This window comes from Dipodomys spectabilis, unplaced genomic scaffold, assembly GCF_019054845.1.
Source record: "Dipodomys spectabilis isolate Male_0828 unplaced genomic scaffold, ASM1905484v1 ptg000483l, whole genome shotgun sequence".
In the NCBI taxonomy this organism is placed as follows: domain Eukaryota; kingdom Metazoa; phylum Chordata; class Mammalia; order Rodentia; family Heteromyidae; genus Dipodomys; species Dipodomys spectabilis.
The window spans coordinates 1511703-1528866 of NW_024871160.1; the positions used below are offsets into that span (position 1 = coordinate 1511703).

General features: G+C 35.8%; 1 pseudogene; it reads right to left on the reverse strand.

The window, feature by feature from the left end:
• Positions 1-16894, reverse strand: part of LOC122098641 — a 144480-nt pseudogene extending 127586 nt beyond the window's left edge.
• Between the last annotated feature and the right edge of the window lie 270 nt (positions 16895-17164).

The following is a 17164-nucleotide window of genomic DNA, read 5'->3' on the forward strand; positions in this document are numbered from 1 at the left end:
ACCTTGCTTGAAATAATATTTTAGGAAAATAGAATGTCAGAATCATTCGTGAATTTGTCAATTAAACCTTCTACTTAAAAAGAATTTTGTAGTATCCTATAGAATATAAAATTACAAACAAAAACAAAACATTTATTTTAAATCTAAATTCTAATTTAGCAAGCTCTACAAAATCCTACATTAGATGAACTTTGCAATTTTTCCAGGCTTAAACTTTTGTAATCTGTCATCATTTCTTTGGAATCCAACAGAATGATGCTTACTTTTTCAAAATTGTGGTTAAAATCATAAGCCGTTTTCCATCTAGGGATGTTATATAATGAAGAGAGCATTAAAAACACAACTGAGTATTATTTTTAAGAATTTTTATTTTATTTTTTTGTTTTTCATGTCTCCTTTCTAACCCTCTCCTTCTCTCATCCTATTCTTTTCTTCTCTGAATATCATCTTTAAACTTACATAATTTTTATGGGTTTTACTTTTCAAATTTAAAGTTTTGTTTTTCCATTTTCTTTGTTTCTTTAAATCTTTCTCCTATCATTCTGTCCAATCCATTTCCCTCTCTGAGATTAGGACTTGGTTAAATTCACTCTTCCTTTACCTCCCCACATCCCTCTATTCCTATTTTTCCCATTTTCCCCTAAACCTAATAATTTCTGGTTTGCCAAATTCTTCTTTGCTCTTCTTATCCAATTAATCCATAGATGTTTGATGTTGAACAGATTGTATCTGTTGAATTAGATTGTATCTGCAGCAACTATAGGACTTTGGTTGATCCTTGCCTTAAAATAGTGTTCTAACACAAGACTGGTGACTTGCATTTCAATAGGAAACTTGACTTCTCAATACATAATGACAAAATTAACCCAAACATCCAACTTTGTATACCTTTCTTGTTGTTTGGTATGTTTCATTGAGACAAAATTATACTACCTGGTCCAGGGAAGGTATCACTATGTAATTCCACTTTCTAACCTCATGTCTTAGTCTGAATGCTAGAATTCCAGGCTTTTATCACATTGTCCTGCCATAATTTGTTGGTTTATTTAATCTAGAAACAGACTAGCAATTCTGAAATTCTCCAATGATCTTATCAACTAGGCTGATTGCTCAGACTGTATATGTACAATTTTTAAAGATATTCTAACATTTGACACAGGATATGAACATTTCCAGATGCACCTGCAGGGGTCTCTGATTCATTCCTCCATGGATCTGATCCATTTAATCATGATTACTTAACTCTCTTACTATCTCTGTTCCCTACCTATGTATTAGTCTCAAAGATTTTTGAAGAATGTTCACTTGAGGACTTTTTAATATTAGAAAATGTCATTTAATCTAGTCTTATTCAGGACATATTTTCTATTGTTTTCTAACTTTTTTACATATTCTGAGAGTTGTTTCATTTGTGTATTTGTGTGTGCACATATAAGTGCCTCTGTGTATATATGTATGTTTGTATGTATGTATGCAAAAGCTTCAAGCTCTTATTCAGCAATCTTGATCATGACTGATATTCCATCTCTTGAACCATTCTTCCAAAGCAATTTTGCCTGGTTAATTATAGATAGTGTCTCAAACACTGTTCGGCCCAGGCTGGATGCAAACTGAACTTTCCAGAATCCTTTACCTCCTTAGGTTTTATTTTTTCCAGCAGTATCAACTTTAAAACCAGAAATATTTTCGTGAGTGTGAAGTCGAAGCTCTAGCCTAGATTTTTAACTCAAGAGTTCATATAAAGATAGGTGAACATACACACTACATATTCTGAGTATATACTGTTAGAAACGTGAGCTTAAGCTATGTGCCGTTGTCTCATGCCTATAATCCTAGCTACTCAGGAGGCTGTGATCTGAGGATTGCAGTTCAAATCCAGCACGAGTAGGAAGGATTATGAGGCATTTATCTCCAATTAACCACCAGAAAACTGGAAGTGGTGCTGTGGCTCAAGTGGTAGAGCACTAGCCTTGAGCTGAAGAGCAGAAAGACATCGCCAGGGCCCAGAATTCAAGACCCCCCGCCATGAACATAAAAATAAAACAGAAAGAAAAAACAAAGACAAAGAAATGGACTATTTTTCCAGTTGAGTCCATGATCTCTAACTTGCTTTGGAACCAGAATTATTCTTCCATTCTATATTTTACACATTTGATTGATTAGCTAACATGATTTAGAGCTAAAAGATGAAAGAGAATGGCCTCATCCTTCATGTTCCACCTAGTAGTAGTGCTTTCTCTATATCACTCCCATAGTTATACATACTGGCCTTGGCTTTATTGTTTCAAAGTTGTCTTCTATAGTATATTGAACCATTATATTCAAACACAGAACTATTCTTTCTCCTATTATTCCTATTGTTTCTTCTACCGTTAACTTATGTACACTTGGGAAATAATGCACAACACACACTCACAAAAAACAAAACAAAAAAAAACGAACAAACAACAACAACAAAAATAAACGTTTATGAAAAACATATTCCCACTAAAAATTGGCCTTAATTTATGGAGTACTTATGAAATTTGAACTTAAAATGTTCCTGGATAGTGGTTTTTTCATATTTTGTTATAAAAATAGTGTATAGAGGGTTTAGAGTTACATAAGTAAAGAAATGAGAACATTTCCTATCTTGCATTGTTACCTCCTCTTTTATTTTTCCTCTGCTATCCCATCCTTCCCCATCTCCCCAACTCCCCCCACCACTCCGCAACTTGTAAAGTTCGTTTTCTACATAGTGTCTTGTTTATCTCATTGTTACAAAGGGTCATACAGTATCCTTGTTTCAGCATTTTGTTTTTTCCCTTCCCCTCCCCACATTAGATAAATGTATGTACAAGATGCAGGTCACTGACATCAAATCCAGTGAAAATAGGGATTATATCGTGGGGGAAGAGCATAGAAGAGAAAAAAATCACGTAGTACATTTTAGATACATTAAAACAATAGCAAGAAAGAAAAAAATGCATGTTGTGTAACTATCTTGGGGTTCATTTCACTTAACATCATCTTATATGCCATATGCATATGGAAAATGTTTTGGTATACCATTTAAATTCCATATTTTGTCTTTTCTAAGTTGTCTCTGAAACTCGTGTTACCTCATGACCAAAGATGTCTTTGTGCTATTTCAATGAAGCCAGAAAATATTCATTTTACCTCGAGCAGCACCATAGATTGTAACTGGAAGTTAAGTGGAAGGAACTATTATTGCAAGTGGAAACTGATCCCAAATGAGGAATTGAACATAGAGAAATGACCAAGTTCTAGTTAATTTGTGCTGTACTTTTTACTGTACAAGAAAATAATCCAAGACTTGAAGGAAACTCTGTCCCTGAATTGTTCGAGTGGTTTATTTACTCATATAAAACTGTACCATGAAGCCACATTCCTAGAGCCCTAAGTGAGTTTCTTAAGATGGCATTACTTTTTCATACTGTTACTACGTATTATAATTCAGGCCAGGTGGTAGAAAGAAGTGGAACACAATACTAAGTCTAGGAAGGCTGACATTCCTATTACATTAAAACCTGCAAGACTCATAGGGCTGTTACATGTGAAATTGTTACATAAAACATCATTAACCCATAATATTCTGCTTCCACTTACAAGCTAAAGAGCCAAATATCTAAGCCTTTTTATTGATTGGGTATGTTTCCTAGGAAGGAAGATGGAGGATGTGGAAGGTGATGGTGGAATAATATGTATATTGGATCCCTGTCCACATTTTCTGCATTTTTAAAAAGTGCTACTGTTGAACTCTCATTTACATCTAATTGACTATGCTATCTCCAGAAGATGCAGATATATGAAGTCATTTATTCTGGTGTATAGTCACATACATTAACAAATTCCATTTCTGGAAAAAAAAGATACTAGGTAAGAAAGTATAAAGTATGGTCGATAAAATGGTTTCTTCTTCTAGCAGAAGAAAATGTAGTATTGAAATAATAACTCCAGGTTTCTTTGAGATTTTATGTTTTCTTATTATCAAAATCTTCTCTAATTCCTTGGCCTTGGCTAATTTTTTTAAATAGTTTTTTTTAAATAAATAGTAATTTTTAAAATTTTTAAAAATACTTTTAAATAATTAGTAATTTGTTGTTTGCTTTTGGCAGGCATGAAATAAGACTGCATTAACATTGTGTGAGTTGAGAGGCTAAATTTTTATCAGAATCTAAACATAATGAAAAATAGATGATTTTAAGGCAAATAGCTTATATGTTGTTCAAATTTAATGACAGGATAACAGTTTACAGTAGAAAGAATGCTAAACAACAAAATACCTTCCCAATATATCTATCATCCCCACATATCTAGTGCTTCAAATGTAGATTTACAGTTTATATATATATATATGTATATATATATACATATACACATTTATATGTAAAATAATCACCTTTCATCACTCAAGGAAAGCATATTTGAATAATTATCAGATAGGAGAAGTATACTCAAATAGGTACTTAAAAGTCCCACTTGTATTTCGAAAGGGACATGATAATGTAAGAAACAGCACAAAGATGTAAAGAAGCTACATTAGAAGATAAAGGAAAAGACAACAACCCAGATTCTGAATTTTCTGGAAAGCAGAAGGGGAAGTAAATGCCTTTCCACTAAAATCATCTGAAAAGTATTTCAGCTCTGTCGGTGGCTCGATTTTAATCTAGTGAGACGTCTTTTAGATTTCTGTCCTTTAGAACTGTAAAATGATAAATACAGATGGTAAAATCCACTTAACTTGTAGAAATTTGTGACAGCACATTTAGTTTAGTAAACTAACGCAACTACGGCCTTTTCCTGATGCAAATACAGGGACAACATATGTCCTTGTTTCTGAGAATAAAAAAAAGTTGCAACTAGTGTTGTACACATGTATGATGTACATACTACTAAGGGCCTTGCATTAATAAAGTCTGGAAATTTTAAATAATATCTAAATAAGAAGCTCCGTATCTTTATTTTCACATATGGGGATCACTAAGTACCAAAGTTATGTAGAAGGCTAGGGAAGGAAAATGGAAATGAATGCATTAGAAACAAATGCATGAAATAAAAAAGCATTAAAATACATATCTAAAGGTTCATTTTCATAACATCACATTTTCTGACCTGTTACATTAGACTCATACATATACTAGATATTGCAAATAAGGGAAACCATGGGACTTATGTTTCTTCGGGCCTGGCTTACTTCACTTAATATAATTTTTTCCAAGGTTTTCCATTTCCTAACAAATGGGGCAGTGTCATTCTTTCTGATGGAGCCATAGAATTCCATTGTATATATATATATACCACATTTTCTTGATCCATTCATCTACTGAGGTGCATCTGGTTTGGTTCCATATCTTAGCTATGGTAAATAATGCTGCAATAAACATAGTTGTGCTGGTAGCTTTAGTGTGGTCTTGTTTGTAATCATTTGGGTAAATGCCCAAAAGTGGGATTGCTGGGTCATAGGGGAGCTCTATGTGGAGTCTTTTGAGGAACCTCCATACTGCTTTCCAAAGTGGTTGAACAAGTTTACATTACCACCAACAATGAAGTAAGGTTCCTTTCTGTCCACATCCCCTCCAGCATCTGGTGGGGGGGGGGGGAGGGAGGAGGGAGGATTGAGGGGGATGGGGGAGGTAGGGAAGGGATGTGGAGGGTAAACAAAGGAGGAGGCTGCAATGCTTGATAAGAAATGTACGCATTATCCTGCCCATGTAATTGTAACCCCTCTGTACATTATGTTCACAAAAAAATTAAATTAAAAAAAAGAAAATGGAAATGAAATCTGTCTCCTAATATTATAAAAATAAGTTATGTCATTTTGAGGTACACTTTCTAAAGTAATAAAAAAATAAGATAAAACAGAAACAGAAACTCAATTTTTCATCCTTCCTAACATTCCAACAGAAATTAGAGAATCCAATAAAGATATAGCTATCCCAGAATGGTATAGGATGTTATAGGATCACTAGATGGTGAAAAAGAAGATAACAAAAATGGATCTCCTGATATAATGGGAAACAAAATCTACACCTTCAGATTGAGATATAGCTAGAAAATAGTTTCCACTATGGTAAGTCTTTGATATTTTTGTTTGTTTACACAGCAACATTCCTCTCAGGAAATGATTTTATTAATACTCAAGGGTTTGCATCTTATAAGCCAGCAACAAATAATGCTTCTAAATGTAAACAAGCATGATACCAAGAGTGACCAAGGCTACTTCCATTGCTATAGCTGATAAATAAAAATGTTCTTGGGGAATAGTCAGTCTTGAACTTTTTCAATCCTTTCCTCTTCTCCAACATGAGAAGTCCAAGGCAAGATATGTAAAACATTAACAGAGGAATCTTATCTGTTTTATTGTTCACACTAAAGCAAATACACTTTCACACTTTGAAAGAGTCAGACCCTCACAATCATTTTATAGACATAAGTTTACTGCTTTGGCTTAGATGTTTTCTAGCCTTTCGGTGTTGTTCTCTATTATTTTGGCAACTACATTGAAAAACAAGATAAATCCATCATGGGTATGTTGGATTGCTCAAAGTCAAGGTGTCTCCAAACAAAGTTTTCTTTCTTTTTTTTTATTGTGAAAATACTGTACAGAGGGATTACAATTCTATGGGCAATGTAATGAGTACATTTATAATCAAGCATTGTAGCCTCCTCCTTTGTTTCCCCTTCCCATCACTTCCCTTCTTCCCCCTCCCCCCCACAAAATCCTCCCCTCCCTCCTACCTCCCCCCCCCCCCCCGCACCAAAATTGTAAATTTCGCTTTCGACATAATGACGTGTACATCTCATTGTTGCAATGGGTCCAACTGTATCCCTATTTAATTGATTTGTTTTTTCCCTTCCCCTTTACAAATTATACCAACATCAAATACAGTGAAAGCACGGGTTATACTGTGGAGAAGGGACATACAAAGCGAGAAAAAATAATCTCATAAATATGTAAAAAAAAAACCACTTGAATACGTATCTTAGGGTTGATTTCCCTAACATCAACTTATCTGACCTTTTCTGCTTGACTCAGACATATAATAGATATTACAAATAAGGGAAACCATGGGAACCATATTTCTTTAGGCCAGGCTTACTTCAATTAATAAAATTTTTTCCAAGCCTTTCCATTTCCAACAAATGGGGAAATGTCAATCTTTCTGATGGAGGCATAGAATTCCACTGTGTATATATACCACATTTTCTAGATCCATTCATTTACTGAGGGGCATCTGGGTTGGTTCCATATCTTAGCTATAGTAAATAATGCTGCAATAAACATAGTCGTGCTGGTAGCTTTAGTTTGGTCTTGTTTGTGAACATTTGGGTAAATGCCCAAAGTGGGATTGCTGGGTCATAGGGGAGCTCTATGTGGAGTCTTTTGAGGAACCTCCATACTGCTTTCGAAAGTAGTTGAACAAGTTTACACTCCCACCAACAATGCCGTAAGGTTCCCTTTTGTCCACATCCACTCCAGCATCTCTTTTTAATAGAGTTCTTGATTTTAGCCATTCTAAATGGGATGAGGTGGTAGCTCAATGTTGTTTTTATTTGCATTTCTTTTATGGCTAGGGAGGTTGAGCATTTCTTCATGTCTCTATTGGCCATCCTTCTTTCCTCTTCAGAGAAGTTTCTCTTTAAGTCTTTAGCCAACTTATTTATTGGGCAGTTGTTTCTTTGAAGATTTGTTGTTGAGGGAATAAATTTTTTGAGTTCCAGGTATATTTTAGATATGAGACCCTTGTCCGTTTAGGGGTAGTGAAGATTTTCTCCCAATCCGTGGGCTTTCTATTGATCTTGCTAGCTATGTCCTTTGCCATGCAAAAGCTCTGCAATTTCATGCAATCCCATTTGTCCAGCCTTTCTTTGATTTGTTGTGTTTCTGGGTCTCTATTAAGAAAATTTTAGCCTGAGCCAAGAAGATCTAGGTTTTCTCCTATCCCATCCTGTAATGTTTTCAGAGTGTCGGCTTTGACTCCGAGGACTTAGATCCATTTGGAGTTGATTTGGGTGCAGGGTGATATATAAAGATCTAGCTTTAGTTTTCTGCAAGTAGTTAACCAATTTTGTCAGCACCAAGTACTGAAGAGGCTGTCTTTCTTCCATTCTAATTTTTTAGCTCCCTTATGGAAGATTAGATGGCAATAGGTCTATAGGTTTATTTCTGGGTTTCCAATTCTACTCCATTGGTCCTGATATCTGTTGTTGTGCCAGTGCCAAGCTGTTTTCTTTACTATGGAGTTGCAGTAAATTTTGAAATTTAGTATTGATATTCCTCCAGCAATGTTCTTTCTATTGAGTATCGTTTTTGCTATTCCGGGTCTTTTATTGTTCCATATGAATTTTGGGATTGCCTCTTCTATTTTCTTGAAGAATAAGGTTGGAATTTTGATAAGTATCACATTGAATTTGTAGATAGCCTTGGGAAGTATTGCCATTTTCACGATGTTTATCTTTCCAATCCAGGAGCGTGGGAGTTTTTTTCTACTTTCTAAGTTCTGTTTTGATTTCCTTTTTCAAGTTTTTAAAGTTTTCATCATAGAGGTCCTTCACTTCTCTGTTTAAGTTAATTCCTAGGTATTTTATTTTTTTTGAGGCTATTACAAATGGAGTTGCTTTCCTAATTTCAGCTACACTTTTCTCATTGTAGGTATACAGAAAAGCCATTGATTTTTGAGGTTAAATTTATACCTTGCTACTTTGCCAAAGTTTTGAATCAGCTTGAGTAAATGGGAGTGGTGTCTGTGAGATACTTTAAATACATGATAATGTCATCTGTAAATAGGGAGAGTTTTACTTCTTCTTTCCCTCTTTGGATCCCCTTTATGTTTGCATCTTGTCTTATTGCTGTAGCTAGGCATTCTAATACTAGATTGAAGAGAAGTAGAGAGAGTAGAAATCCTTGTCTTGTTCCTAAGTTAAGAGGAAATGGTTTTAGTTTTTCACCATTAAGTATAATACTGGCTGTAGGTTTGTCATATACAGCCTTTATTGTATTGAGGAAAGTTCCATGGATTCCTAATTTTTCCAGAACCTTCATCATAAGGGGGTGTTGGATCTTGTAAAATGCTTTTTCTGCACCAATTGAGATAACCATGTGGTTCTTATCTTTGCTCCTGTTGATGTGATGAATTATATGAATTGATTTTCCAGCTTTGCCTCCATGATATGAATCCTGTTTGATCGTGGGGTATGATTTTTTGGATGAATTGTTGAAATCGTTTGGCCAAAATTTTGTTGAGAAGTTTTTCATCAATGTTCATCAAAGAAATGAGTCTATAGTTCTCTTTCTTTGAAGAGTCCCTGCCTGGTTTTGGGATGTATGTTCAGATGGCTTCATAGAATGTGTTCGGGAGTGAAATTTCTCTTTCATTGAAGAGTTGGAGTAGCATTGATGTGAGCTCTGCTTTGAAGGATTTGTAGAATTCCACTGTAAAACCATTTGGTCCTGGACATTTCTTAGCTGGGAGGTCTCTTATTGCTGTTTGTATTTCAATGCTTGATATGGGCCTTTTAAGGTGGTTTAACCCATCTTGGTTTAGTTTTGACATGTCAATATTTGCTAGGAAAACGTGCATTTCTGCCAAGTTCTCAAACCTATTAGAATAAAGTTTTGAGAAGTATTCCCTTATAATGTTCTGAATCTTAGTTTTTTCTGTGATAATGTTTCCATTCTCATCTCTCAGTTTATTTATTTGGGTGTGTTCTCTTCTTTTTCTGATAAGATTTGTTAAAGGTCTGTCAATTTTGTTAATTTTTTCGAAGAACCTACTCTTTGTTTTGTTGATTCTTTCTATAGTTTTTTTGGTTTCTAATTCATTTAATTCTGATTTAATTTTAATTTTTTCTTTCCATCTACTGGATTGGGTTTTATCTTGCGGCTCTTTTTCAAGGAGGTTCAGATGTCTCATTAAACTTTGGTTTCATATGTCTCCAATTTGTTGATTTAGTAACTCAGAGCTATAAACTTGCCCCTGAGTACTGCCTTTGCTGTGTCCCAGAGGAGCTGGTAATTTGTGTGCTCATTTTTCTTGAATACCATGAATATTTGAATTTCCTTTTTAATCTCTTCTAATCTCTTCCATGACTCATGACTCAGCAGTGTGTTGTTCAGCCTCCATGTGTTACCGGACTTTCTTTGTTGGCTTTTGGTGATGAGTTCTAATTTTATTCCCTTGATGTCTGAGAGAATGCAAGGTATAACTTCAATATTTCTGATTTTGGACCAGTTTGCTTTGTGTCTTATAATATGATCTATTTTAGAAATTGTTGCATGTGCTGCTGACAAAAACATGTATTCTGATGCTGCTGGGTGAAATATTCGGTAGATTTCTGTTAGATCTAGTTGACTATGCAGTTGTTTAGATTTGTGGTTTCTCTGTTGAGTTTTTGCCGTGTTGATCTACCTAGTGGGAAAGTGGTGTGTTAAATTCCCCAACATTTAATGGCTTTGGATCTATGTGGGATTTGAGGGAAAGTAGTGTTTCTTGGATAAATTTGGGTGCTACATTGTTTGGCGAAAAGATATTTAGAATTGTAATATCTTCCTGAAGGAGAGATCCCTTAATTAGTATGTAGCCACCTTCTTTATCTCTTCTCACGAATTTTAATTTGAAGTCTATTTCATCTGCTATTAGGATTGCAACTCCTGCATGTTTTTGGGGACCTTTTGCATGATAGATTTTGTTCCATCTTTTCACAATGAAAATGTGTTTGTTTTTATGGGCAAGATGTTACGCCTGAAGGCAGCAGATAGAAGGATCTTGTTTTTAATCCAACTAGACAGTCTATGTCGCTTAATTGTAGTTAAGTCCGATAATGTTGAGAGAGAGGACTGTGATGTATTTGGGAGTTCCTGACTTTTTATCCACCTTCATGGGGGCTGCAGCTACTGGGTTCTCACTATGTTTTTTGGATTCTAAGTTTGGGTGCGGTTTCTTGGCCTTTATTGTGTTCTTCTTGGTTTTCTATGTGTTGGACATCTTTAAGAATGTTTTGTAGGGCTGAGTTTTTGGAGATATATTGTTTCAATTTTTTGCTATAGAAGGTTTTTATTTGACCTTCAGTTACGAAGGAGAATTTAGCTGGGTACTTTATTGTTGGTTGATATCTGCTTGTCTTTAGGGCATGGCATACATCATTCCAGGCTCTTTTGCTTTGGTTGTCTCTGGTGAGAAATATGAGGTGATTCTAATTGGTTTCCCTTTATAGGTGATTGGTCTTTTCTCTTTGACAGCTTTAAGGATCTTTTCCTTTGTCTGAATTGACACTGTGTGGATTAAAACGTGATGGTGGGATGTCCTATTCTGGTCTGGTCTATTTGGAGTTCTAAAAGCTTGTATTTGAATAGGCCTATCTTTTTGCATGTTTGGGAAGTTTTCTGCTAGGATCCTGCTAAACAAATTTCCTAGAAAATTAACTTCTGTTTCTAGGTGCTCCTCTACACCCATTATCCTCAGATTAGGCCTTTTGATGTTGTCTTCCAAGTGCTGAATAGATCTATCATATTTCTTGAATTTGTCTTGGATGGTTGTATGTTCTTTCTCTATAATATCTAGGCTGTCTTCGATCCCCGAGATTCGATCTTCTGCATGGTCTAACTTGCTTTCAAGTCTTTCTACTTTGTTTTTTATTTCTTTTCCTTTTATTTGGTCAGTGATCTCAAATCCCGTCAATGGCAGAAATACTGGCTCCAGTTCCAAGACAGTGACTTAATATTTTTAATGGAAGCAGGTATCTGCCAAGATTTTATTTTCATTAACAATGATCTATTTGTTCCATTATATAAATTTAACATATTTTTTGTTTCACAGTAGATTAATATTTATAGAATTTCTTTCCTTTGGAGACCAGCTTCTGCAGTGTAGAACAGGCTTTCCTTGCCTCCTTATTTTCCTGTGTCAGGTTCCTGAGTATTGGCTGACATTACCATGTGTTAGCATAGTACCATGTCCAGCTATATTATTTATATTTTGCACAGTAGAATATTAATGTGAGCAGCTTTAAGCCATATATCTTCATGAGTATGAATGAATTCCTTGCGAAAATGTTATAAATAGAGTTATTGAGTGAAGCAAATTATAGTAGGCATGCCTGTAATCCCAATATCCAGGAGGATTGTTAGTTTAAGAGCAGCCTGAGATACACAACAAGTCGCTTTTAAAACAAAAACAACAACAACTGGTGAGCTTGGTAGAAGGAAAGTATTGTTAAGTGGGGTGATAGGAATATACAAAATTGTGTGTGTGTGTGTGTGTGTGTGTGTGTGTGTGTGTGTGTGTGTGTGTGCTTGTGCCGGTCTGAGGGCTTGAACTCAGGGCCTGGCTGAGGCTCCATTCTTTCACTCTACCACTTCAACCAAACTCCACCTCAAGCTTCTTTATAGATCATTGGATATGAGTCTGATCCAGCTTCCTGTCCAGGCTTAGAAACTTGATCCTCTTTTTTAAGTCTCTTTTGTAAGTAGGATTACAGGCATGTTGTAATACTGTTAAGTAATATAGTAAACATCATGCCAGTTTATAGACCTTTCAGCAGTTTTTGAGTGTTGCACACACACCTAAGATAAGACCATCTCCATGTTTGATGACATCCAGATCTCATAATCCCATGAGATAAGTATTGTTATGCTCACTCTACATGACAAGCAATTGAGATCCAGAGAGTTTAGTTAATTTTGAGTCCCCAGTTACTATACAGTGGAGCCTGTATTCAAGCTCAACTATTTCTGATAATTTCAGAAAACATGGAGTCATCATGTAGTCTAGTCCACATGTGTTATAGCAAGTACGGCTCTTTGCAAGTACAGTTCTGTGCCTGACAGATTACCTTTCTCTCTCTTTAACTGTTTGTACCCCCTTTCTAAGCTGGGGACAGCACCAATGATGAGAAGAGCCATTTTTGAACGGGAAATTGATAATGGGGATTGACCTTGGTATCACATACTTATTAATCTGATCTTCCATTTGAGTTATGCCTCCAGCAATATATTTGTTTTTTCGTTTTTATTATTATTATAAAGACCAGTTACACAGAGGTTACAGTCATATATCATGTATGGATATATATATTTTTGAAAGGTCACCACTTCCCTTGCTCCTCAATTTTTCTCTCTCACCAGTTAGGTTTTATTAACTTTTCTTCTTCTTCTTCTTCTTCTTCTTCTTCTTCTTCTTCTTCTTCTTCTTCTTCTTCTTCTTCTTCTTCTTCTTCTTCTTCTTCTTCTTCTTCTTCTTCTTCTTCTTCTTCTTCTTCTTCTTCTTCTTCTTCTTCTTCTTCTTCTTCTTCTTCTTCTTCTTCTTCTTCTTCTTCTTCTTCTTCTTCTTCTTCTTCTTCTTCTTCTTCTTCTTCTTCTTCTTCTTCTTCTTCTTCTTCTTCTTCTTCTTCTTCTTCTTCTTCTTCTTCTTCTTCTTCGTCTTCTTCTTCTTCTTCTTCTTCTTCTTCTTCTTCTTCTTCTTCTTCTTCTTCTTCTTCTTCTTCTTCTTCTTCTTCTTCTTCTTCTTCTTCTTCTTCTTCCTCTTCTTCCTCTTCTTCCTCTTCTTCCTCTTCTTCCTCTTCTTCCTCTTCTTCCTCTTCTTCCTCCTCTTCCTCCTCTTCTTCCTCCTCTTCCTCCTCTTCCTCCTCTTCCTCCTCTTCCTCCTCTTCCTCCTCTTCTTCCTCTTCTTCCTCTTCTTCTTCTTCTTCTTCTTCTTCTTTCTCCTTCTTCTTCTTTCTCCTTCTTCTTCTTCTCCTTCTTCTTCTTCCTCTGCCTCCTCCTTCTATTATTATTATTTTTTATTTTTAATTTTTTTGTGCTGTAGAGGGTTTAGTTCGATTCGTTTGGTAATGGTTACATTTCTTTTGTCTTTGTTTTTGTTTTAGTCAATAATGAGGCTGGAACCCAGGACCTGGACACTGTCTCTGAGCTCTTTTGCTGAAGAATGGCACTCATATTGAGCCACAGCTTTAATTCCCTGAGTGCATTTCTTTCTGGACAATGTTACCCTTTCCCGTCATCTCTTACAGTTTTCCTGTCCTTCCCCACAAACAAGTTGCATAGGTCATTTTCAACATAGTACCAATTGAATACTACTCTTGCACATGTTCATCCTTTGTCCCTCCTTTTCTATGATGCCTTTAACTTCTCAAAGAGAGGTAAATTTTTAAAAAATGTCAAAAATGAAAGAAAATAAAGAAAAATACCATCTTTTTCCGTTTCCTGGTCACTGGTTATTTCTGAGATAGGGTTTGTGTGCGTGTGTGTGCGTGTGTGTGTGTGTGTGTATGTGTGTGTGTGTGTGTGTGTCTGTGAGTGTGTGTATGTGAATACTGGGGCTTGAATTCATGGAACTGACCTTTAGCTTCTTTACTCAAGGGTAAGTCTATGACTTGAAACAAATTTCCACTTCTTCATTTTGAATAGTAAATTGGAGATTAAGGTTTCACAGGTTTTTTCCTACTTGGTCTAGCTCCAATTCACTTTCCTCAGATCTCAGATTTCTAAATAAAGAGAGTTACAGGTGTGATCCACTGGTGGTGTTATGCCTACCTTCTTTTTGTTAAGTAGTTGAAATGTAAAAGACAGTTGAACCCATAGTAAAAATGAAATCAATTTAACTTTGCCAACTTCATTAAATTTTAATATTTTGTCACATTAGATATGTACAGGAAAATATTTTTGTAAATGCTCCTGCAATTTAGTTTTCATCTGTGTTTTTTTCCTCATGATGAACTTGATTTTATAGCTTTTTATCTACTAAATATTGATGAGAATATGTCCAGAGGGCATTATTGATCTTTTGTTGGCTTTCATAAGGAAATGGTGCAAGCTAACACTTGTGATAAATTTGTGTGCAAGATCCCGATGATATATCCACATTCTTAACCAGAAGACAGTAGTGCCTGTTACAAATCATCTAGATCTGACAAAACCCTGACTCAGGCTTTCTTACCACCTTCCTGTAGGTCCTCTTAGGTGCAATCCTGACACTTCAGTGACCATGACAGAGCCCTGCTGGACGTTCTCAGGACACAGCCAAGGTCACCAGTCAGATGTGGCACCTACAGTGTGATGAGAGATTGTTGACTGCTTCCTATGATGGAACGACACAGGAAATGTTAAATCCTTAAGCTGTCATCAGTCCCGAGGGCTCCTCATTGAGCATTTGATCCTAAGATTTAAGGAGAAATCAAACTGTTTCTTCCTTGTACCAGTTGTGGATCTGTTTTTCTTCTGCTGCTGTCATATTCTGTGGAAAGAGCTCTATAAGCCATTTTGCTTATTCTAGACCCTTAGGGTAAGTCTGGCTCTTATACTTAGACAAAAAGAAATGTAGTGATAAAAAATAGGAAACAACTTTTTTTCTAGTCATTACCCAACTATGTTTACAAATTCTACAAGTAATTCTTATTAGTAAGAGGCACTTAATTAGCAGTCACTTTCTCAAACTCCTAGGTTCCTCAGTGAGCTGTGTGAGAGAAACCACATCAAGTGTTAGGCGTCCTCCAGACTAACTTCTTGGCCAGGGAGAAGTGTCTCTATGATAGGCCTCCAAATTGAACAAAGAATACTTCTTATAAATCAGATTACATGTCCAAGCTATACATACCAAAGAAAGCTAAGGAAAAGACATTAATCTGACTTGGGAACAATGCAGATCACAAATATGAATTCTAAGTAAATAGAAATGAAAAGAAATTTTCCTTTATTCATATAATGCAATTAAAAGAGCTACTTTTCTCATTATAGCTTAATTGTGGTTATAGGTACTTAGTACTAGCTTCTTGAAAGTCCTCAAAAATTCTTTGACATGAACTCAGACGTAATGTGGTTATCATATCAGCTTGAGATTTTATGAAAAAAAACTTTTCTAATTTTTATGTTTCTAAAAATCGATTTTATTATAAAGCTGCTGTACAAAGGGATTACATTTACATAAGTAAGTTACATTTCTCATTGAACACTGTTACCCACTACAGAGTTTTTCTCCCTCTGTCCCTTCCCTCCACCCCCCCACCATTACATTGTAAATTTAATTTCTTCCATAGTGTCCTGTGAATACCATTGTTGCAATGGGTCAGCTTTTGTACTTCTTTCAGCATTTTGTTATTTCCCTTCCCTTCCCCCAATCAGATAAATGCATATACAGGATGCAGAGTACCAAAATCAAAGAAAGGAATTGTCATGGATAAAATCGAGAGGAAAAGAAAAATGACATAAAGTAAGAAGAAAGAACTACCTGCAGTACATTGACTACATCAAGCTTGACAACTAAACAAAAGATGACTTGCTGTTTCTATGCCTTGCCGTTCATTTCAATTAGCATCATTTTGTATGGTCATATATATGCTCATAACTTGAACTATTATGATCCACTTTCAGGAGTAACAGGCTAATGCTAACCATTGCAAATGAGGGAAATCATAGAGTTCATGTTTCTTTGGGCCTGGCTTGCTTCACTTAATATGATTTTTTCCAAGTCTTTCCATTTTCTTACAAAAGGGACGCTGTCATGCTTTCTGATAGAAGCATAAAATTCCATTGTGTAAATATACCACATTTTCTTGATCCATTCATCTATTGAGAGGCAATTGGGTTGGATCTGTAGCTTACCTATGGTAAACAATGCTGTAATGAACATAGTTGTTCTGGTAGCTTATTGTGCCCTAGTTTGAGATCACTTGGATAAATGCAGAGGACTGGGTCTTCCTACTAAGGCAGGCAAGCCCACCTAGTCGTCCAGAGTGACAGAGCCCACCACAACAAAGTTGTTAACCAGGAAGCAATTTTACTGAGAAGGTTCCTACACTGACCTGTCAGGGCCCCAGCACAGGCTCGGGAGCTGATAATACGACCCCTAGCAGCCCATGTACTTTGGTTTTTAATGGCAAAATTCACGAAGTCAAGCATGGTCACGCAGGGTGACCAATGAGATTGTCACACACACACAAGATTGCACAGTCATACTAGACCATACACAGGTGGTCAATGAGGTTACAGTTTGTGACATAATGGTTGTTTAAAACAGCCTATCACTTTTGGTTTAAATGACTCACAAAGTTAGTGGGAAAGGCGAAGCACACAAAAAAGGCAGAGTTTACGGTAATCATACACAACGGAGGAGTTTAGTGGAGTTTACCATAAGCACGTGAAATATGTGGAGATATTTCCAGTAGGAGC